General features: G+C 41.0%; 1 long non-coding RNA gene across 4 annotated transcripts in view; it reads right to left on the bottom strand.

Annotated features, from left to right (window-relative positions):
* Window positions 1-9,059: 9,059 nt before the first annotated feature.
* The window catches only part of LOC146080721 (uncharacterized), a 65,572-nt gene continuing 49,325 nt past the window's right edge, over window positions 9,060-25,306 (bottom strand). For 3 of the 4 annotated variants that reach the window (XR_014474962.1, XR_014474965.1, XR_014474963.1), the window contains one exon: window positions 10,548-14,547. This is a non-coding gene — a long non-coding RNA (uncharacterized LOC146080721). Of the gene's footprint in view, window positions 9,283-10,547; window positions 14,548-25,306 lie in introns of those variants that run through there. The other variant, XR_014474964.1, reaches the window with a different exon arrangement.

Raw genomic sequence — 25,306 nt, 5'->3', positions numbered from 1 at the left:
CTGCCTCTGCAACAAAGCTGCATCGTAGCCGCGAGTAATAAATTTGATGATGAGTTGGTCCAGACGCTCAGATACCTTGGCAGGATCACTGATGAGTCTGGCCACTCGCATCATCTGGGACAAAGGCAGGCCTTTCTTCAAGGCGGGAGGGTGATGACTATCATGCATCAGGAAAGTATTCCTGTCCACATCCTTGAAGAAAACATCGGTCTGAATAATATTGTTCTCAATAGTCACAGCTACATCAAGAAACTGTGCCCTGACTGTGCTACAAGAAAAGGTGTATTTAATGTCAGTACTTGTAGAATTAATCTCAGTCATGAGAGCCTCAAATCGCTCCTGCCCACCCGTCCACAGCATGAAAATATCATCTATGTAACGGGTGTACAGGAGCAAGTCACAGGAAACCTCAGGACGACCCAGAAAAGCTTTTTCCTCCTCCTGGAACATGTATATATTGGCATACGAGGGTGCCACCGCCGACCCCATGGCACACCCCCGTAGCTGCAAATAATAATTGCCATCAAATAAGAAAAAATTACGTTCCAGGGTAAGACTAAGCAATCTGAGGAATAACTCAGGATTAAACACAGACACATCAAGGAAATCATTGAGAAAAGACCGCATGGCACACATACCCCCAGCATGGGGTATGGAGGTATACAAACTGACCACATCTATGCAGCACATCAAAGTCCCGGGTGGTACAGTAGGAATGTCCAAAAGTAATTTTAGAAACGTGGTAGTGTCTTTCAAGAATGAGGCTTTTTTACAAAGCAAGGGCTGGAGCAAATAGTCCAACAGCTGAGCCGTAGGTTGGTACAAAGAATTACGGGCAGCTATTATCGGGCGCCCGGGTGGTCTTAAAGGGTCCTTGTGTACCTTAGGGAGCGTATATAAAACAGGCACCACAGGATACGCTGGAAGTATGCGGTCACGTACCTTACTAGGTAAAATATACTGGGAGACTGCAACTTTCAAGATCTCAGACAACTCCTTCTGGTATTTCACCATGGGATTGGCAGCTAGCTTACGGTAAACTGCCACATCAGATAACTGGTTATATATCTCTGACCGGTAGTCACAGGTATTTAATATCACAAGGGCACCACCCTTGTCAGCGGGCCTAATGATAATGTCCTCATAACTGCTCAACTGTTTAAGGGCTGTGGACTCTGCGACAGATAAATTTTTAGAGACCTTACCCGGGCTGGCGATAAACCTGTTCACCGAATCATCCAGCAAACGTCCAAACGTCTTCAGAGAAGGGTTGATGGAAACTGGGTCAAACTTTGATCCCGAAGAAGTCGACATAAAGCCATCCAATGGATCTGGTGTGTCTGCTCTGACACAATGCTGATAATGTTCCTTAAGGCGCAGTTTCCTCATAAATCGGTGGTGGTCACGCTTCCAATTGAAATGATCAAAGAAATTTGTGGGCACATAAGATAACCCCTTAGTTAATACTGTCCGTTCATCAGGAGAAAGCACACGGGTCGACAGATTAATAATTACGGTTTCTTCAGCTGCACCAGCCGCGGGGGATTTTTCCTTATTTTGTTTATTTTGTTGGCCCCTGCGGGTGGCCGGCCTCTTGTGCTTTGGCCACTGGTAGGAGGTGCTGAGCCTAAAGGGCCGCCTTGCTGCTCAGTTGCTTCATCGGATTCCGACACAGCAAAATCACTATCACTGGTGGCATTCGTACGATTCTGTCGTGTACGATTTTTATGCTTAGCCTGCCATGGTTTACGGCGGTATTGGCTCTCAGCCCTCCGATCAGAGCGGTCCCCGGTCAACCAACCGTACACTCTATTCTCCTCATAATCTGTGTCAACCGTGTGTCGTTTATTCCTTTTGAACCTCAGCAAATCGTTCTTGTATGTCTCACATTGCTGTTCTAATTTCGACAGCCAGTTAGCATTGCTGGGATTAGATAATATTTCTTTGTTCTGTTCCTGACAGGCAGCCAACTTGGCTTTAGTCAGCTGCAACTCACGTCCTGACTCTTCAACTACCAGGACCATAAGGTCCATAGATGCACGATTCAATATGCCAACCCACTTACGTACGAATTCGGGGTTATGTTTCCCAATCGTGGGCATATTCTTTATTCGGAATCCCCTCGGGATTTTGAGAGCCCTGTAATACTCCGATAAGGAAGAGCCATGAAGTAAAAAATCAATTTCTCTCCTGCGTAGTTTGAACAGGTGATGACAAATGTCCTCAATATTATCCTCAATACTGGTCAGTGCAGGATTATTCTCAAATAGAATGTCGTCAATTTCTGCTGGCGTATATGTAAATGTCGTTCCAAGGGGTATAGACAGGCCCTGACAGCCTGCCTGACTTTGAGATAACCCCGCTGAATCCATGATGGTGTACGAATCCACAAGAAAAAAACCTCGGAGAGGTAAATAAGTTGAAAGTCCAATTGGCAGACAAAAGTTCAATAATGAAGAAGGTGCCTTGCAACTAAGTGTATAGACCAGGGGGGCCTAATACACCTGTAGATAGAGATCCAAAACTGCCGGCACTCCAAACAACGTAATCAGCAAGCCCCGGTGCCCAGAGTAAAGCAATACATCAGGTCCAAATAATAGCACTCGAGAGGCAATTGTTTGATAAAGAAAGGATGTGTATTAAATGTCAAGCTTTCGGGGTGTAACCCCCTTCATCAGGACACAATCCTACAGCAAATCACCAATGCACAAAACAACGTTTAAATACCAAACCAAGTGACACTTACCATGCCTCCACGCTGGAACGGGCGGACCGCACTGACCGGAAACTGACATCCGGAAATGCACACTCAAGAACACAGCGCTCCAGGGTTGCTAGGCAACCACTGTGCTTGCGTCCCACGGCTGCCATTATCCGGACCGACCGTATCAGGCGCGTCCGTCCGCACAACATAGCCAGTGCTTAAGGCCGATGTGGCATAGCATAAGGCAGGTCATCTACACCAACCGGGCATACAGTACTGATTCACGCCAGCTCAAGTGCCGCAAGCGGTCACCTATAGCCAGAGATCGTCAGCAACTGTAAGCGCACTACAACGTATCAGCCAGGCTCAAGTGTTGCTAAGCAACCACCTATAGTCTGCCTTCTACGTTAAGTGCCACCCGGGGTGTGTACACCTCACCAAGCCAGGCTCACAACAGTCTGTGGAGAAGCATGAAAAAAACACAAAACCATACATGTACACAATAAGAATGGATTAAATATAAAAACACATATATAGACAAACAGACAAATGCATAAATGGCAGAAAATTTACATAAGCGCATTCCAATTGATTTTATCGTTTAATCCTTTGGGATATATGGTATCAAGGCGGTAAATCCACCTTGATTCCATAAGAAGGAGGCATTTAGCCCTATCCCCACCCCTGGGGGAATCCTGCACATGATCGATCATGAGGTATTTTAAAGAGGACAAGGGATGTCCCATCGCTTTGAAATGGCGCGCCACAGGTTGATCAATGTCACGCCCAGATAGTGACAGATCGATAGCAGACCTGTGCTGTGCCATGCGCTCACGGAATGTCCTAGTGGTTTGACCCACATAGTAATATCCGCAAGGACAAATGATCACATATATAACGAAGGGCATTTTACATGTTAAAACAGATCTTATGGTATACTCCCTTGTCCTCTTTAAAATACCTCATGATCGATCATGTGCAGGATTCCCCCAGGGGTGGGGATAGGGCTAAACGCCTCCTTCTTATGGAATCAAGGTGGATTTACCACCTTGATACCATATATCCCAAAGGATTAAACGATAAAATCAATTGGAATGCGCTTATGTAAATTTTCTGCCATTTATGCATTTGTCTGTTTGTCTATATATGTGTTTTTATATTTAATCCATTCTTATTGTGTACATGTATGGTTTTGTGTTTTTTTCATGCTTCTCCACAGACTGTTGTGAGCCTGGCTTGGTGAGGTGTACACACCCCGGGTGGCACTTAACGTAGAAGGCAGACTATAGGTGGTTGCTTAGCAACACTTGAGCCTGGCTGATACGTTGTAGTGCGCTTACAGTTGCTGACGATCTCTGGCTATAGGTGACCGCTTGCGGCACTTGAGCTGGCGTGAATCAGTACTGTATGCCCGGTTGGTGTAGATGACCTGCCTTATGCTATGCCACATCGGCCTTAAGCACTGGCTATGTTGTGCGGACGGACGCGCCTGATACGGTCGGTCCGGATAATGGCAGCCGTGGGACGCAAGCACAGTGGTTGCCTAGCAACCCTGGAGCGCTGTGTTCTTGAGTGTGCATTTCCGGATGTCAGTTTCCGGTCAGTGCGGTCCGCCCGTTCCAGCGTGGAGGCATGGTAAGTGTCACTTAGTTTGGTATTTAAACGTTGTTTTGTGCATTGGTGATTTGCTGTAGGATTGTGTCCTGATGAAGGGGGTTACACCCCGAAAGCTTGACATTTAATACACATCCTTTCTTTATCAAACAATTGCCTCTCGAGTGCTATTATTTGGACCTGATATATATATATATATATATATATATATATATATATATATATATATATATATATATATATATATATATATATATATATATATATATATATATAAATTATATGATATTTTATGTTAGCACATCCAAACCAATGTTTTGTTCCAGCAGTAAGATCGAATGCTTGCTCATTTCCCTTTACCTAGGTAAATCAAGCTTGATAAGGTACTTATTTGCAGCTTTTCAGCCTGTAAGAGAGAAATTTAAAGGCACAGATTGATCTTCATATGTATCAAAATTGAAGGACACCATTCTCTGCAATTATTCCTGGCTCACAGGCAAAATATGTTAATATATGACATGTTTTAATCCGAAATCCCAAATTAAAATTGAGCAATTATCTAAAGCCTAATTTCTTTAAAGCTGTAAAATAAACAGATAAATAAATAGCTATGTATCTAAAAACACTGGAAGTCAATCTTTCTACGAAACTTCACTGTTAAGCAGTTTATCCCCTTCATGAAACAATTATTACAGCTAATAGCCTCAAAGGAGAAGAGCAGTGCTTTTCTTTATTGTAATCACTTGACATTTTTATGAGTTGTCTTAATGAAGGCATTCTTGCTTAAAGGAAGCCCATAACTTGGACCTTGATAATGATTGCCTAGAGGAAACTAATTAAATTCTCATCACAGCCATATAAAACTAGTCATCTATAAAACATAACATTGTACCACAGGTAACAAGTTTTCATTAACTAATATGTTTAACTTCTGTATAAGTTAGCGTGTGTTAATTATCTTGATAAAAAAATTTGAATGGACTTAATCAATTGCATGACAGTCACATCATCATTATTATGATGATTATAATTTATTTATAAGGCACTACAAGTAATCTTCTGTGAATCACTCCATATAAACATGTATTGCATATTTATTGTAATGGATATAGTACTGTCATGAGCCCCCTGTGTTCTGGTTAAACCAAAAGTCACAGAGTTGTACCAACAAATTTAGAAAATACATGTAAACGTCATGTGCAGACCAACACTAAGGCAGATATACATGAGCTGATACTTAAAAATCAGATTAAAGTACATTGACAATTTAGATTTTCTTGTGATTGCAAGTGAACTCAATGAGGCAGATTATGTTGGCAGAGCAGCAATACTTAAAGCAAATCACCAGGTATCCTGGAATGTTAGCAAAGCAACACATTATATTTAAGTCCACACATAAGATTCCTGGCTTGGCAGATCAATAAAATATGAATAGATACTATTATCAGGAGCAGGAATCCAGAAAACATGAACAACAGTAAACATTCAATAATGCTTAGCTAAAGCAGAAATATTAGGTAAGAGTGAGGTGTAGTCCATACTGCTAATTTAATCATGAATTATCTGACACCTGGTTATAGAACAGAGTAAAGAGGGCAGCATCCCTGGTAAAGAACAGTTCTGTTGTTAACATCCCGGAGCCATGGAAACCCCCAGTTGTGTGGGGATATATTACTGGAAAACATAATAAAAACAGAGTTCTAAGTATGTAAATAATGAAACTAATAAATTTGACAGTGATACAACAAGGCTGATAGAAGGCCCATTGGCCCACAGGTTTTTTAAACCCTGATGCAGTACCTGCCTTGTTTTACTAGTCATATTAGGGAGTAGCACTAAAGGATTTTATTACAGAGGGAGGAATGTTTATAATGTTAGTTACACTGAATGTGAGCTTTCTAATTTAAAGCAGCAGAAAAGTACTACATATTTTTTGTTGGTGTCTTGTTTTTTTTTTTTTTTTTTTTTTTACTTCCTTGATCTGCTGTTTACTGTCTTTGCCCTTTGTTCCTGTTATAAAACCATCAGACAGGTGGTCTACCAGTTTGCAACCATTCACCCACCCACCATGCTTTGCTAGTAAGGCACAGTAATAGTATTGGGCTTTCTTTAGTTGATTTCTTGAATCTGCAATATACTGTAGGTGTCTTATTGACATTTTGTGGGGGGAGGGCAGATTACTGTGTCATTGCTTTTTTTTGTTTAAAGGCCATTACAAAAACGCAGTAATCTGTCCGACTGGGCAGGACACTGTGCAGTGGGACTGATTACTGCGGGTGGTTTTTTTTAGGCCATTGCAGAGTGCCCAGTAAACACAGCGAGACAGTCACTCACTGCACTGCACTTACCGCCCGGTGCCCATCACATTATTATACACAGGGTGAAATTTAATAGGATGAGAGATTCAGAAAGTGAGAGATTTGGTAAGGAAAATCCAGTTTTCTTAAAGCGCCAATTATTTACACTGCAAAATCAAACTGATTTTGCAGCGTAAATGATTGCACCTTGAAAGAAAACTGGAGATTTCTTACCAAATCTCACTTTCTGAATCTCTCATCCTATTAAATCTCACCCACAGTAACCCCAGGTCCTATTATTCCACACATTCCTCCACTGCATATTATGCTACATAACACATTATAATGTGCTCCAGTTCCTTTTATACCACATTATAATGAGAAGGTTTAGGAGCATATTTTTCAGGCCCCAAGGCAAATGTTTGAAAGGGCCCATATGTACCTTCCAATGTTGAGAAATGTATACAGGTTGAGTATCCTGTATCCGGGCATCCATTATCCGAATTATTCCAAAAACCGTGATTTTTGGAATCATTCAAATTTTTTTTTTATTTTTTTTACCCCCCTAACCCTCTTTTCATACTTACCAAGTCCCAGGGCTTCCACAGCAGGCCTCCGGCATCTTCTCCAGGGTCTCCAGCGCTCCCAGGAATGCATTGCGCGAGTGTGCGCACGCGCCGGTGACGTCACCGGTGCGCGCGCACACACCCGCGCAATGCATTCCTGGGACCGCTGGAGACCCAGAGAAGATGCCGGAGGCCTGCTGTGGATGCCCGGGGACTGCGTGGACGCCGAGGGACCACCGGACACCATCCCCTGATGGTAAGTATGGCAAAAAAAATGTATTCCAAAAACCGAAAAATTCCCCTATCCGGAATGCTCGTGGTCCCGAGCATTTCGGATAGGGGATACTCAACCTGTATAACACATGTAACCAGTGGCGTAAGTTTGTCCCAGTTGCCCGGAGGCAAGATAAATACAACCGTACAATTTATATTTATATATATATAGATAGATAGATAGAGAGATAGAGAGACCCCTGTTTCGCACCAAAAACTTTAACGTTACTGTGACCGGGCTGCCTGGCTTACAAGTTCCCCTGTTGGATGGGGGAAGTAAAGGAAAGTATGGATAGCAATTGTAAGATGGCGCCCTTTTGATGACCTTAGTAATTAGATCAACATAGAATTGTAGTGAATTATAAAACAAGCAAAATAAATTCCAAAACTCATATACATTTATTATAATAGTATCTTATTCCACACAATACAGGTGGTTTAACCAGACTATTAAAAGGTTCAGTGGTGTGTTATTAATAGTTCAGGGTAGCAAACGAATACCCAGCGCGTTTCGTCCCTACATGGGACTTCATCAGGAGTTCGCAGATGACACAACTATTAGTTCCAAAGACTTTTGTTTGGTAGACTGTGTCAACAATAGGATGATTTTGCTTAGGTTCTTGTGAGTATTCAGAGGTACTGTACCAATGCTGGATTAAAAAATGAACAAATGTACTTCGTACAGAGTCTAGGATTATTCAAAATGCAGTTCCTGCCTTCTGGTGATGTGTCCTGTTTGAAAGACTCTGCAGGAGTGACATGAACTGAATTTTGAATAATCCTAGACTCTGTACGAAGTACATTTGTTAATTTTTTAAAACAGCATTGGTACCTCTGAATTCTCACAAGAACCTAAGCAAAATCATCCTATTGTAGACACAGTCTACCAAACAAAAGTCGTTGGAACTAATAGTTGTGTCATATGCGAACCCCTGATGAAGTCCCATGTAGGGACGAAACGCATTGGAAAATTTGTTTGCTACCCTGAAATATTAATAACACACCACTGAACCTTTTAACAGTCTGGATAAATCACCTGTATTGTGTGGAATAAGAGACTTTTATAATAAATGTATATGAGTTTTGGACTTTATTTTGTTTGTTTTACAATTCACTACAAGGCTATGTTGATCTAATTACGAAGGTCATCAAAAGGGCGCCATCTTACAGTTGCTAATCATATATATATATATATATATATATATATATATATATAATATATATATATATATATATATATATATATATATATTTGCACAAATAGTCCGGCACTTCCCTTGTCTGTTTAGGAAAAAACTCTTGGCCCGGGGGCCCTTATAGAGGGAACTAGGTCCCACAACATGTACTCCTCCAAAACAGAAGTCACTCCAGGTCTTGTATGATAGAAAATTATTTACTGTGCCTACAGCGTTTCAGGAATTACCCGTCTTCAGGACGTATATACTGAAGACGGGTAAATCCCGAAACGCCGTAGGCACAGTAAAAAGCATTTTCTATCATACAAGACCCGGAGTGACTTCTGTTTTGGAGGAGTATATATATATATATATATATATATATTCTGAAATGTATGTGTCTTACATATATAGTTAGAGAGAGAGAGAGATAGAGCACACATATTTCATAACTCTGTTAAAAAAGAGATATTGACAGTTTTCAGTTAACTGATTTAAACTTGAAGGGGAGGAGAGGTGTCCCCTTGGGAGCAGGAGCCCAGCGGCTGATGCATCCCATTGCCTCCCAGACTTCTGCCTCTGCATGTAAATTTGACAGAGAATGTGAGCCCCTCAACTTTTGGCCCCATAGCTCTCTGATTTTCTGACTTGCTCTGTGGAATAAAAAGAAAAGAAAAGCACTATAACATTATATACATTTCAAAAATAAAGTTTTTTTGTTATAGATGGCTGCTTGGGATTTACTCTGTTCTTTATGTGAGATAGGAGTTATTTGGCTTTATATTATTGGTTAATAAAAACTCGCCGTAGCCGATATCAAATAAGATACTATTTTTGAGATCCAAGTTAATCTGGGTTAAACTATGTCAAACCAAAGGAATTAATCTCTAGTTTTTTTGTTATTAATACATTTTACACCAATATTAGGAACAAGAACATTAACAATCAATTTGATATGTTTAATGGCATAATGCACTAATTAATATTTTTCATGTAAAAATACAAAAAGCACAGTCATTAATATGCTATCTACAAACTTCAGGTGTAGAATCTTGTGCACCTCCTCTTCATATTCAGTGTACTCATTGGTCTGTGGGGCCCACCATCTAACCTTAAAGCAGCTAGTGCTCATCCCCTTTGCTTATTCACCCTCATCTTAATGCCATAGATAATGTCCCTACAATGGGCGGTATTCAATGTGAATACCCTGCGAGGTGCAGCGAATCCTTTTTAGGATTCGCTGCACATTCGCCACGTTCCGGAGCCAGCGGGCTCCGGTATTCAACGTGTCAGGGGCTCGCTGCCCCTGACAGGCGAATATGAGCTCCTGCGGCGATTGCCGCAGGGAGCCTCAGGACGGTGCCAGGCAGAGAGATGGTAGTCTCTCTGCCTAGCCCAGACCTTTGTGGGGGGTTAGGTGTGCTCCCCGGGTGCCAGGCAGCACAGGCTCCCCCCCCGGGGGTCCCAGCAGGCAAGCGTATATTCACTACACAGGATCGTAATGATCGTGCAGTGAATATATGAATATGTAATGAGCGGCTCCGCTCTGGCGCCACCTGCTGGCTGCTGTGTAAAAAAAAAAAAAAAAAAAAAAATATTATTTTTAAAATTAAATATATATTCATGTGCTTACAGCACATGAATAAAAATAGCATGCCCCTCCTCAGAAGAAAATTCCTGATTTTTTGACACCAAATGTAAAAAACAGAACACTTTATTTTAAAAGTTCACATTCCACTTCACCATAAAAAGATAGCGATTGCTGCTCGGTGAATCATGGTGACCAAAACCTTCAAATGTATTCGCCAACTGGTCATTGAATAGGGTGATTCACCGTTTTAGTCAGAAATTCGCCAAACAGCACAAATTCACCATAAAAACCTGGCGAATCAGGCTCATTGAATACCGCCCTATGTGTCTCTGACTTCTGAAATGGTCCCATTTCATTTACTTTTATTACAACAATATTCCATAACTGTTGCTTAAGCCAAATTAGTGTTTTGGTTGCTAGATTTCCCCAAATTAAATCTTAAGAGGGAACTATGGATGATGTAACAAGTTTAAAGCTTTCTTCATATGAAATCTTACGCTGCATACACATTTTAGATTTCTTCCCTGATAGTCCTCTCCTGTTCTACCTCCGGATACTCCTTCTGCCTCACTCTCCTTTCACCCTCCACACAGAACAAATATGGCAAATAATTACAAAAGAAAAACTATTCTTCGAATAACACTATACAAAGCCTACAACAAATACACACAAGCTAACACGAACAATACTAAAATAATAAAGACAAGACTAAAAACACACAAGACAACAGTGAAAAAGAAAAAAAATATATATATACTGCCATTAATAATTAAAAATATTCCGCACAAATGCCACCAAACTCCAACAAATTGCACCACTAAAGTTCTGGCGATGACCAGTAGATTGTAATTAATTGCAAAACCAGTGGTTAGTAAATGTATGACTACGTGATAGGGCTGCGTTGGTTTTTACTCTCTCTTCTCTCCTGTCTCAATTTACTGTAATACCGTTTGTAAAAATTACTCAAGAATTATAGCGCAAAAAGAGGATGTGCAGCTGGGGTGTCAAACAAAAATTAGTGCTTGTCAATCACCAATAAATAGCATTTGTGTAAAATAGATTTGTGAACACCCCTAAGCGCTACCTCCTGTTCTACTCATATACACATGCAAATAAAATAGGAATACATAACTTTCAATAACATATATCTGTAGTTCCTCAAATCTCCAGGTAATGGTTTTTCCTATAATCTGTAAAACAATCTCCATACACCCCACAATCGTAGTGTTTTTGGAGATTTACTGTAATACCCCCACTATTATTTTACTCCTCCTTTTTCTCTACTCTTCTCTCACTTCCCTCTCATCTGTCAATTTCTCTTTAAAGCTATATAAAAGTGAGAGCCTTAATCTGCATTACTTAAAAAACCAGTATAGATATTGAGGTTTGTGGGTACTGGTGTGTTTACTGCAACAATCAAGCTGATTTGCCCTTTTGGCTGTTATAGAAATTGAAATATAGGGTGAAATTTAGTAGGATGCGAGAATCAGAAAGTGAGAGATTTGGTAAGAAATCTCCAGTTTTTTAAAGTGGCAATCATTTACACTGCAAACCGGTTTGATTTAGCAGTGTTAATGATTGTCAATTAAACAAAAATGGAAATTTCTCACCAAATCTCTCACTTTCTGAATCTCTTATCCTATCAAATTTTACCCTTAATGTCTGTTATTGTCTGTCATGTCTGTGATTTTGTAATACTAATGCTCATCTCCTCATCTGCAGTATATTGTACTTCATGTAAACGTCATTGCATTAGCAGTATGTATGCAATGTTAGATCCATATGAAGCAAAGTTCCTTCTAACTTATTTCATTAGATGGTCAATGGCGATACAATATTTAATTTTGAATTTAGGTAATAATGAATACTAGTTTTTGGATAATTTAAGGAATGATAGCATGTCCATGAATTATATTAACTGTTGACATTCTAAAATGTATTATTCATTATATACTGTAACACTGTCACAGGAAAGCAAAGCACAGATAAAAGAAATAACAAAATATATTTAAAAAAAAACAGTACAGATACAATTTTACAGGAGAATAAATCACTTGGATTTTGTTTTTTCTTGCAATTACTAAATACTTACATTGATTGACAGATGCAGCAGCACAGTTCATTGAAGCATTTATTCTAGTATTATGTTAAATGGCGTTAAAAAAATCAGTCTTCACAGAAGTATGTAGGTGTCTGCTGTACGCAAAAGGCAAATAGCTGTTTTGAACTATAAAGACTATTTAAAGGTTTAGTGTACACCTTGGATTCCTACTGCTGACAGAAGTACAGAGACCTAAATCCATTGCATACTGGGACTAACTGATCAAAGCAGTAGTTAAATCTATCCATGGAAAATCTAAGTAGTCTTTGGAGGCAGCTCTTTGAATGCAGATTAGTGATTTCATTGAAGTAGTCAATCAACTTCCTTTTTCCCTGGCTGCCGAAATGTCATTCAGTGAGCATACAGGATAAAAAAATGAGTAAAAAATAATATTTCAACTTGAACAACCTTAGTATTTGTAGACTTGATCACATGAATCTGCTTCAGTCAAGATCATTTCTAAGGTAGCTACAGGAATGAATCTCACAAAGGGACTAGGTTTAATCATCCAATCCCAGGCTGTATTGATTTTGAGACTACTTGCAATGACTATATAAATAAGCCATTTCTTTGCAACTGTATCTGGGGCCGGTCATGAACCCAAAAACCTTCACAACCTGGTCCAAAGTGAATTATGCCCTGCAGAAATAAATTAATAAAACGAACACGGCCAGGCTTCCACACCAACTTACTTTCACGTTTCAAGAGCTTAAAAATATAAAATCAATAATCATTTAGTCATAAGAGTAAATGAAGCGACATAACATCAAAGTATACCCTTTAGCCATTGCAGTCATTCTAGGTAATTTATCTCATCAAAAGCCACTGGTAATAATCCTTTTCATTCCCAGACAAGCAGTCACACAGCTGCTGTATTATCCAACAGTAAACAGGTTTGAAGAAAATATTAAAAATCAATATCTGTTTCCTTCTATCAGACCAGATGGCATCCATCATAAATGCCTTTGTTAGGAGTTTGTTAACTTTCACAAACCGAGGTGGAAATGACAAGTGAATTAACAGCATAAAAACGAGGTCTGACTTAATGACAACTGACATCTGGATTTGTTTAGAGCTACATGTCTTGAGAAAAGTGGAGAATGTGATGAAATAGCCAATGACATTACCTACATAACTGAATTTAAACAAGAATGAAACTCACAACAATCCCCCTAACAAATAAGTGCCTATTACCATATTTTGTAGGATTCCAGGTGTTTTACAGGCAATGTGATAAGTTAAACTGTAAAACACAGCATAGAAGTAATTTTCATTAGCGTGGCTTCAAAAGTACTGAAAGCATTTGCAGTGTTGGGAACTGTTCTCTGTCATTCATGGATATTCTCTACATTAGTAGTTCACAAACAAGGTCTCAAGGACACCCAACAATTCACATTTCTCAGATCACCCACCAGGTGCACACTTGTACTCATTACTCACTGCCACGTTTCAATAGATACACATGTGGATCAATTTATTTATCTCATGATTCTGTGATGAGGCCTGTAAAACATGCGCTTTTGGGGGTACTTGAGTATTGAGTTTAGGAAGCAATGCTTTATAATAAAGAGATAATGCTGAGTTAACAGAATGTTATTGCTGACCCACAACATTGTACAAGTCAATGCAGCCTCCCACTTGACCTGTATACATGGACCTTTATATTGACTTAAAAATGGTAAGTGTAGCTCCTGGAGACCAAGTATGTCAGAAGATATGCTATTTCCACTACCAATGGATTTGTTTTTTCTCCAGCCCGCCTCACTATGCATACTATATATATATATTTTTATATATATATATATATATATATATAATCAATCCAAATGAAGGCACTCCACGCAGTATTTCATGCAATTAAAAAGCTGTATTCAAATGCTCCATAATGCCAAGTACTTTCGGAGCCTTCTGCTCCTTCATCAGGGCTTGGGCAACAGCAATAACAAAACTTCACCAACAGTAATGTGTCCCCAACACCCCCCCACATAAAACATACTTTTATACATTACCAGCGTCTCCTCGCCCTGCCCGGCGTCGATGTCAGCGTTCCGGAAGTCCTGGACCCGAACTTCCGGTCTCCGAATGCGGAAGTTCTGGACACGCATAGTCATGCGTTCCAGCAACCTGGATCCGCGTTCCACCATACTTCCGGGTCTCTGACACTCCCCGGTCCAGCCAGACTTCTGATACCGCTGCAGCAGAATGTGAGAACGCTGTTTGGCATATCTGAAATACACAAGTAAATACATGAACTTGTGTTCCACATACATCAAAGTAAAACAGAAAATAATATATACAGAAAAAAGAGAAACAATCAGAATAAATAGTTAGAATAAAGAAATGTATATAAATACACTGATGAGTTCAATAGCCTGATGACAAATAACCCTTATACTAAACTGTTCCAGTTTATTTTATCATTAAGACCGTTTGGTCTAGTAGTGTTGAGACGCAGGGGGAAATTTACCAAAATGGATTCGTAGAAAAAAGGTGTATTCGTAGGGAGAAATACACCTTTTTTTTACGAATTTGTATTTTCGGGATTTACAATCCCAAAAATACAACAATTCGTAGTCCTAAAGATGGAACATTCGTATTTGTAGTTACAAATACGAATGCCCTACACCATCGATAGGATACGACAGAAATCACCATTCAAAAGAATGGTGGTTTCTGATTTACTAAGCAGCCGTACTGACAATACGGCTGCTTAGTGGTGTGAAACACCCACGCAAATACGACAGGAAAATAGAACACCATTTTCCTGTTCTATTTGCGTTTTAGCCTGCACGGATCAGTCAGATCCGTGCAGGCTTTAGTGTAAAAAAATTGAAAAATAAATAAATAAAAAAAAAAACCGGCGTGGGGTACCCCCCACAGCCGAAACCAGCACCAGGCTGAAGGAGCCGGGGCCGGTAATTAAAAATCAGGGAACCCGACAAATAGGGGTTCCCCGATTTTTAACAACCAGCCCCAGGCTCCAGGTCCGGGGCTGGTTCCCAAAATACGGGGGACAAAATGAGTAGGGGTTCCGCGTATTTTAAGAACCAGCCCCAGGCACAACCAGCCGGCAGGGTAATGTCACAGCCGGGGGACACTTATAATATAAGGTCCCGCGGCCAAAACATTCTCCCTACCGACCAGTCAGCCTGGCCAGGGGCCCTGGGGGAGTGGGGACCCCCCCAATAAAGGGGTCCCCCCCCTCCAGGACTTACCTGACCAGGCTGAAGCCTGGTGCTGTCCCCGATGCCCCTGGGCGGTGGGCATCGGGCTGATTATGTTGTAAAAAATAGATAAACCATTGTTTTTTACTGTGGCACTACAAGTGCCAGCAAGCCTCCCCAGCAAGCTGGGACTTGGAGAACCACAAGTCCCAGCCTGCTGGGCATTAAAGGGCCCGCTGGCACTTGTAGTTCTACAGTTAAAAAAATAGTGCACAAAACACACTGATACACTTTTAAAATAAAACTTTATTACACACAAAGCCCACACATACTAATACTTACCTATCTTCTCTCCGTAGGTAGCCCTGATGTCCTGTGTCGGCGTCTTCTGGTCCTGTGTCGTCTTCTTCCTCCATGTCGACGTCGCTGTCGGCGATGGTGTCCCCGTCCGGATCCGACGAAATCCATTTGGGAAGCTGTGGAAGGAAACCATACTCACCTGTCCCAGCGCGACGTAGTCCAGGTAAGGTTCTTTGCAAAAAAATAAACCGAACACCCCGAAACCAAACCGGACTGACGGAGACGCACGGTGTTTACATCGTGCGGCTCCACCTCCCGAATGCCGCTATTGGCCGCCTTGCGGCCTAGCGGCTCCTGATTGGCCGCTATTTTTTCTATTTTTTTTTACACCTTGCAGCCTGCACGGATCTGACTTGATCCGTGCAGACTGCTAGAAATAATTCGTATTAGCAGCCGTATATACGGCCGCTAATACGAATCATTACACCATCGGAGGGTTACAAAGCAGTCGTATCTGACTGCTTTGTAAATCCCCCTCCGGAACACGACTTTGCATACGACTTAAACAGTCGTATGCAGTCGTAGGGAAACAACCAATACGAAAAACTAGGTTTTTCATATTGGTAAATTTCCCCCGCAGTATCCACTGTGTCTCTCTAACTAGAAGTATAATATATATATATATATATATATATATATATAATATATATATATATATATATATAATATATATATATATATATATATATATATATATATATATATATATACATATAAATACTCAGCTGTACTATATATATATATATATAATATATATATATATATATATATAAATACTCAGATATATATATGTGGATGGATACCAGGTTGCCTGTTGTTGGACATAATACCAGTTATTTCTGTTGCTCATATTCCTGATGACGATCTATACCAGATCGAAACGTCACGTCGGATGTATTCTTGTTTCTTCAATAAAATTACTCTGCTGAAATTAAGACCTTGGTGAGTGCCCATTTCATGTACTTCTATACCTCTTTGATGTTCATTCATCTGTTGGAGCACCCCCTGTGACAACAATTAACCTTGAGTGCGGACCCTTTCCATTTATATATATATATATATATATATATATATATATATATATATATATCGTGCAGAGGGCAGGCACTCAGTCTAATCTGGGTGGAAGAGCAGCCGGGGTGCCGGAGAAAAAGTAGATAGCTTGCAGAGTCTGGCACTCTCACGGTCTTAACAGCAATGAAGACGCAACACAGCAGTAGTGGGTCAACGTTTTAGAAGTCGGTTTACTTCCTTTTTCAAGACCTATTGCACCTTTGTCTTGAAAAAGGAAGTAAACCGACTTCCGAAACGTTGACCCACTACTGCTGTGTTGCGTCTTCATTGCTGTTAAGACAGTGAGAGTGCCAGACTCTGCAAGCTATATATATATATATATATATATATATATATATATATATTTTGTACATGTCAGACATGCACCTAGTATGCCCCTTGAACATTCAACACCTTATCGCTCACTAAATTGTTTGAATCTTTTAGATCTATAGTGACCCGTATACTGTAGCGAGTTATGTTTCCTCTTTTAATAGTGCGGTAAGGCTTATATTGGACACACTGTTGTCCGCTGTGCACTGGAAGTTTCCGCTACTACATTACATATGTCCGCTATGCACATAGTTGAATCAGCTTCTGGTTGCTATGGCGCGCGGCACTAACATTATGCTATTGCTGTCAGCAGTTTCCGCTTTGCACCGCCAGCGTCTGTGGTTACCACGTTACTGGACGGAACTTCTGTCCGTTCCCTGGCGTCTTCTGTTGCTATGACGACCGTGGGCTACTTCCAGCGGTGCAGTGTGTCTCTGCCACTTTCTTACAAGTGAGCGTGGTTTCTTTGATTGTTTACAGGGGGTATATTAAGGTGTATGTGTGCATGCAGTCATTGCCCATGACTAAGGTGCATTGTAGCACCGAAACAGCCTGTCAGGCGTCTTGACTGGTTGTTGGAGGGACGGCGTGTCTAAGATGAAAGTGATGCCTATTCAACCAATATGCTAAGTAGACACTCCCTCTGCTGTTCTTTTATGTTGTTAATCATCCGATGTGCACTTTATATGCCTTAATAAATACAATATTTTTCACGTAAATGTTGCTGGCTCTCTAATACATTCCTGTATTATCACCCTTTTGTGAGCTTCAGCACTCCTTTTAATGTATTGTGTGTACAGTTTGAGACTCATGGTCTTAATATATATATATATATATATATATATATATATATATATATATATATATATATATATATATATATATATATATATATATATATATATATATATATATATATATATGTATTAATACTTCTTAAAGCTGTAAAGGTGTGCACTTCAGAGCTCTTAGAGCAGGCATGTCCAAACTGTGGCCCTCCAGCTGTTGTGAAATTACACATCCCAGCATGCCTTGCCATAGTTTTAGCATTCCCTAATAGCAAAACTATGGCAAGGCATGATGGGACTTGTAGTTTCACAACAGCTGGAGGGCCATAGTTGTCATAGAGGGACATGCTGTGATGTCATAGAAAACTCTGTACGAAGAAGGCTATGTGTTCAATAAAATGAAAAAACGGAAAAGTCCCAAGGCGCTAATAGTCCATGCAGCCTCAATTCCTGAAGGAGGACCACTTTGTAATCCCCACTGTGGGTATTCTGGAGCAAGATGAGGAATTGTGCGCGCTTGACCTTGTATGTTCAGTGATGTAGAGTTGTTAAGGACTATGGGTTTGCAAGCATATAAAAGGTATCTTTAAAGCTGTATTTCTCAGGCAAACACACGAGTGCAGGTCAGAATAGCCCCCAGGTCCTGCGTACCATACTCACTGCTATTGCAGTTGGATAACACTCATAAAGGTATCTTTGGATAGAATCCGTCTGTTTTCACTCCACTCTCAGTAGATGGCAATGTGAGGATCGCCAAAAACACAAGGGAGGATTGGTCTCAGTAAAAAAGTGTTAATAAAACAACTTGTAGTGTGGCCAATAGGCCATATAGCCACAGTAATAAGATCACAATAAAAACAAAAACAAAAACAATAATTCACTTCATTCCCGACATGTTTCGGCGGTCCCAGCCGCCTTTTACAAGGATAGTGAGTGAGTCATAACTTCCAGAGCTTATATCTAAGATGGAGGAACCACTTCCGGTTTGCCATAATTAAGGAGAGTGTGGGCTGCACAGATTGTTAAAAAGCACATCTCTGAGCTTATTATAAAGCTCCACTAGCGAATTACCCAATAAGAACTTTTAAAAATAAAAAAGTAATGAATCCGAGCGGCCGCAGCAGTCTGTAGTAATATACTTACAGACGCTCTAGTTCCGGCTTCCGCCGGGTGGAACGCATACCGGAAGTATGCATTAGTGAAGTGGAACACATATCAGATGTTGTGCGTCTGAACTACTTATGCTTACAGACGCTCTAATCCCGGCTTCCGCCAGATGACACGCAAACCCGGAAATATGCCCACACATAGTGGTACGCATAACAGGATGGGTGCATCTAATGACAGGCGGCGTTATATGCAAAGACTGCAATAATGTCTAAATTGTCAAACGCTACTAATACATAGCGCTGTGTTTGATGTTCATGCCACAATGAAGCACTTAAATGGGTTTTAATAAATAAGCTATAATTGATGTAGCTGTGCAACCTATATTACTCTCCTCTGTTAATACATAACCCGGAAGCCAGATTTAATGGTTCCTCCATTTACATAGAGTATAGTATGTTGTACATACCATCAAACAATATGCATCAACCATGTATTAATCCAATCATGAATGCAACAAAACATATATTAAAGAAAAATACATACAAATTTTATAATGAAGGCATGACAATACACAATACAAAATCCAGAATAAAAAATCAAAAATCAAAAAAATTCAAGATAAAATTAAAAGTACACAGGCATGATCATAGAAACCATTTTAATTCGAATCCGTGGTTGAGGCCATGCGGGGTTAGAGTAGATAAGTTGAAGATCCATCTCATCTCCGTTTGAGCCAAACGAACATCCCTATTGTTGTGTCGCCAGTTATTTTTGACTGCTTCCAACCCCCAGAAACCTGTAATGGCTCTGGTGGAGCTATTATGCTCTTCTAAAAAATGTAAGGAGAACGGGTGATCTTTAAAACCCTTCTTGATGTTCCGAATATGCTCTGCAAGGCGTACCTTTAGGTTTCTTTTTGTCTTGCCGACATATAATTTCTCACATGAGCAGCGGATGGCGTAAACCACGTAATTCGAATTACAGGTAATAAACTGTTTAGGTTTAATACACCAATTGTTCAATTTAAATTCAGTGAATTTTCTAGTGGTTGAAGGGTAGGCTTTGCACATGGCGCAGTCGCCACATCAGTGAAAGCCATTATTTCGAGTGGACATGGTACCCTTTTCTAAAAATGCGCTATTAACAAGATTATCCTTTAAACTAGCTGCACGCCTATATATAAATTTAGGTTTTTGGGGTAAAATGTTATTAAGAACTGGATCCTCCAGCAGCAATTTCCAATTATTTTTAAAAATATGCTCTATGGATCTATGATAAGCGCTATATTGGGTATTGAAAGCTATAGTGTAGCTAGTTGTGCCCACGGTGTTAGCCGATTTTTCTTTAAGGAGATCCACCCTTACCATTGACCTGGTTTCTTCAAGTGCCCCATCAAGAAGCTCAGTATTATATCCCTTATTAATGAACTTATCTTTCATATTAGAGGCACTGGTCTCAAAGTTGATGTCATTAGAGCAATTAAGTTTTAATCGTACAAACTGCCCCTTGGGGATATTCGATATCCATCTTTTGAGATGGTTACTTGATGGATTAATATAAGAATTGGAGTCTGACGGCTTTTGATATACCGAGGTTTCAATCTTACTATTCTCCACATAAATCCTAAGATCCAAGAAATTGACTTCAACCTTACTGATGTTGAACGTCAACTGGATATTGAAACAATTTAGATTAAGGTATTCACAAAATTTATTGAGTTCAACTTTTTTACGGAGACCAATCCTCCCTTGTGTTTTTGGCAATCATCACATTGCCATCTACTGAGAGTGGAGTGAAAACAGACGGATTCTATCCAAAGATACCTTTATGAGTGTTATCCACCTGCAATAGCAGTGAGTATGGTACGCAGGACCTGGGGGCTATTCTGACCTGCACTCTTGTGTTTGCCTGAGAAATACAGCGTTAAAGATACCTTTTATATGCTTGCAAACCCATAGTCCTTAACAACTCTACATCACTGAACATATAAGGTCAAGCGCGCACAATTTCTCATCTTGCTCCAGAAGGCTATGTGTTGTTAATCTAGATTTAAAAGTAGCATCAAAAATATTCAGTCTGCACAGAGTGCCACACTAGAGGATGCTGCAGCTGCCTATTAAAATTACCAGGTAATCACTGAGATTATATGACCAGTGGCAGCAGCGCCTGGCAGCTCCTGCACATGCGGTGCAGTTTTCTCTGCTGGGATGCTGTCGTACCCCCCACCATTCAAGTATGAGCCTGCAGACCCTCCCTTGCCCCTGCAGGTGACAGCCTGTCCCCTTGCTGGCTCCTATGTGTCACCCCCCACCACCCCTGCAGACCCCTCCGACCACCCCTACAGTCTACTTCCTGTTCCCCCCTGTGCCTGTGACACTCCCCACCCACAGCCTGCGCACCATCCCCCCGCCCCTGCAAATGACAGTCTGCCCTCCTGCTCCATCCTGTGTCTGTAGATCCCTCCCCCCTCACCCCTGCAGGTGACAGCCTGCTCTCTACTGTACCACCCACTCCCCACCCCTACAGGTGACAGCCTACCCCCTGCTCCCACTTGTGTCACCACCCCACACCCCTCCTTACACCACCATAGGTGACAGTCTACCCCCTGTTTCCTTCTGTACCTGACCCCCCTCACACACACACACACACACACACACACACAGCCTGCTCCCTCCTTTGCCTCTGCCCCCTCCCCCTGCAGGTGACAGCCTGCCTTCCTGCTCCCTCCTGTGCCTGCAACACCCCCTCTGCAGGTGATAGCCTGCTACTTGCTCCCCCCTGTGCCTGTGACCACCCCACAAGTGACAGCCCCCTAAACAGCCACACTTTCACCTTCCTGTCCCTGTAGGTGACCGCATGCTAACTCCAGTGCCTGGGACACCACCCCTGTCCCCCACCCACCCCAGCAGGTGACAGCACTATGATGCGCTCTTAAGGGGCATTGTAGTGAGAACAGCAGGGGGGCCATCACAATTTTTATATGGGGCCCACAAGGTTCTAGTTATGCCCCTGGGTCCAATCCGGCAAAATTGGATAATTTAACATTTATTTTAGGTGTTTTACAGTACTATATCATATAAAATGAGACATGATGATGTCTAATTGATGTGTATGACAGACAATTTACATTAACAATAGGGGAATATAGTAATTGTTTGTAGGGCTACTAAGGAGTATAATTGGGTTGCATTTGTGTTGACAACAATCAATATATGAACACCAGAATTCTGATGGAATGTTCTTGTGATGTGTAATCTTAGAATTTAAGCATTTTACACATGCCAGCAGTCAGAGACAGATTTGAATGGCAGGCCTCCCCTAGGAACATCATAATTGCAACCCCCCGCCCCCAGACACACACACACTTCAATGATCTCCCAGTTTGTGCATTTTGCTTGGGTGCTTAATAAAAGACTTGTCATTTACAAAATCTCTATCTGGTCACACATTCAGGCACATGATCCTAGGGTATTCTGGGAACCCTATCCATCCACCAAGGTTTAAATACACATCTGCCCCTATGTCTAAGGCTTCTGGCATTTTGGTAGACTGGGACTCCAAGAAGGAGGGAGAGAGGGACAGCCCCACATTTTGCACAATGTAATAGTGACAAGTACCATCAGCTTAGATGGCACTGATGGTGTAACTGCAGCCACTGCCAGCTGTCAAGCTGAGGTGACCCTATGCTGGCTCTGAAAGTCCCTAGATATTGCAAATTCTCTAGACATGTGCCTAATTTGACTGTGCCTAGGGCCGGATCTGAAACCAGCAAAAATATTACATCATCTTTTCTGGTTTATTATTTGCATTTGATGTTGAGAATTTAATTTACTTTTTTGGATATTACCTACAGTATATCTTACAGTTTGTTAGTCACTGTTTTTTTTTTAAAACTGTGATGTTATACTTGTTATTTGTTTATGATTATTTTATTATATCTTATCATATGGTTGTTTGTGCAGGATGTAGCCATAATGTTGATATTTATAATGTCAATATCACAAGGGTATGGTTAGGGTTATAATATGGGAGTAAAGATTAGCATTAGGCACTAAGAAGAGGGCTATTGATATGATTAGCAATGTTCTCACCACTGAAAGGGCTGCTGGATCTGGCAGAATCTATTGATGGGATTAGCAATGTTCTCACCAATGAAAGGGCTGCTGAATCTGGCAGAATCCTCCTCAGCATACCTGGTAGATTATCTCCAAACCGCCAGAAACGTTTTATAGGCATTCTAGTTATGTCAACATTTCAATGATCTTATAATATACCACGCTCATTTGTGCACCCCGAGGAAGGATTTATATTTATTTTGAAGCTGCATGTTTAGTATAAATATGATGATGATGTAATTAACTTGATTAAAATAATTGAAATATAAAACACTGGAGGTTTCCAAGGCACAAAAAACAGAGGAGCAGCTCGATATAACCAAAAAGCTTGTTCAACCAAAACAAGTAAAACAATGATATACAGAAATAAATAAGGATATATTCCAAGCGCTGTCTGTGTAGTATGTGAACTTTCTCCTTCTCCCGTTGTCACAGGTGGTGTATATGTGAAACAAAGAGAAGGGTTAAAAGAATACCTAAGAGACCATTTAGTTTGTATATCACCTCAGAACCATTGTTAAATGACGTATTCAACTTTTTGGGGACTCATGTAGAGTTTAATGGTAAAGTCATTTGTGCCGTTCCCCCCCCCCCCCCCCAAATATATATATTTTTCTTACAAAACCTATTCACTAAGAATTCATATACAGGTTGAGTATCCCTTATCCAAATATCCGTTATCCAAGTTATTCCGAAAACCATAGTCTCCAAAATGTACTTTTTTTGTTGTTGTTGCTAAAAACCTACTGGGTACTCTGTAACTGGCACTACTGGGGAAATAATATGTAACTGGCACTGAATATGTGCAAGAAAATTATTGCTTGGCATTCAAAGTCAGTGTCTGAGATAGTACACCTTGATTCATGTTTTATAACCATCTTATCACTTTTTAAGCATAGGACATCTGGCCCTCAGAGAGGCAGCAGGCAGTCACAGCAGGAGCAGTCAGCATGAAGGTGTGGTGCAGGCCAGTGGGCAGCAAGTTTAGTGCCAGTGGATGGGCAGTAGCCACATGAATCAGTTTGTGTCAGCAACTCACCCAGCATTGTCAGGCAGCTAAGACAATGCCCCACATCAGGGTGCCATATGCGGCTGTGTACTAAGTGTAATTGCTCTGCCAGCCCTGAACCTCTATGATGACCAGCCTCTGTCTCCATCCAAACATTGTTGCATATGACAGTGTCCGCTTTCCCCGTTTCATCTTTACTGCATGTGAAGCCATGCTCTACCCTCAACTGTCATGTGCCATCTTCCTCTCTCCTTTGTTCTGGCACAGCTGGGAAGGATCTCCAGCCCCCACTGCTATCATGGCTGATAAGCCTGCCTCCTTGCATAAAGGGGTGGGGCCTTAAAGCAGTGGCTGACTGTTGAGTAACAGTGAATTGATGTAACCCTAGCCTCCCAGTCCAAGCCTTACCTTAAATATATAATGGTTTCTCTGCAAAGGGGAAGCTCTGATGAATTTGATCGTGCCTCTGCAGACAATGTATTGAGTTGGTATTCACTATGTAGGAGATCATATCATCTGGAAGATGCATGTTTGTGTAGGAATAGAACTAATGACATAATTATGCAACAGTGATTAAACCAGACTTATGACCCCTGTCACCTCCTACCTTGTGTCCCCTACAGCCTTCTGTTCCGATCATTCCAGCATCCTCTTTCCAGGCACTTGCCAATCAAGTCCCCTGCCCCATCACTCCAGCATGCAGTTTCCTATCACTCCAGTCTACTGCTCCCTATCACTCCATCACTTCAATAGAGAAGCAAGCAGACACTGCTCATTCCCCTCGATATACAGTCCACAGTCTCCAATTCACTACTCATACACCCCAATAAGCTGCCCTCAGATTCCAATATACACTGTCATTTACAGCCCCTATCCAGTCCAATATAAAGCTAACACACCAATATGCAACCCCTGCCCAGTGTCCTGTACATACCCTAATATATATCCCACCTTGTCTCCAGTACACAGCCAGTGGCGTTACAATGGAGGGTGCAGGGGGTGCAGTTGCTATGGGGCCCAGCAACTCGGGGTGGGGGGGAGGGGGCAAGCCCA

The sequence above is a fragment of the Crinia signifera genome, chromosome 5 (assembly GCF_055691185.1).
Source record: "Crinia signifera chromosome 5, ASM5569118v1, whole genome shotgun sequence".
Classification (NCBI taxonomy): Eukaryota; Metazoa; Chordata; class Amphibia; order Anura; family Myobatrachidae; genus Crinia; species Crinia signifera.
This window is presented reverse-complemented; position numbering and strand designations above follow the sequence as displayed.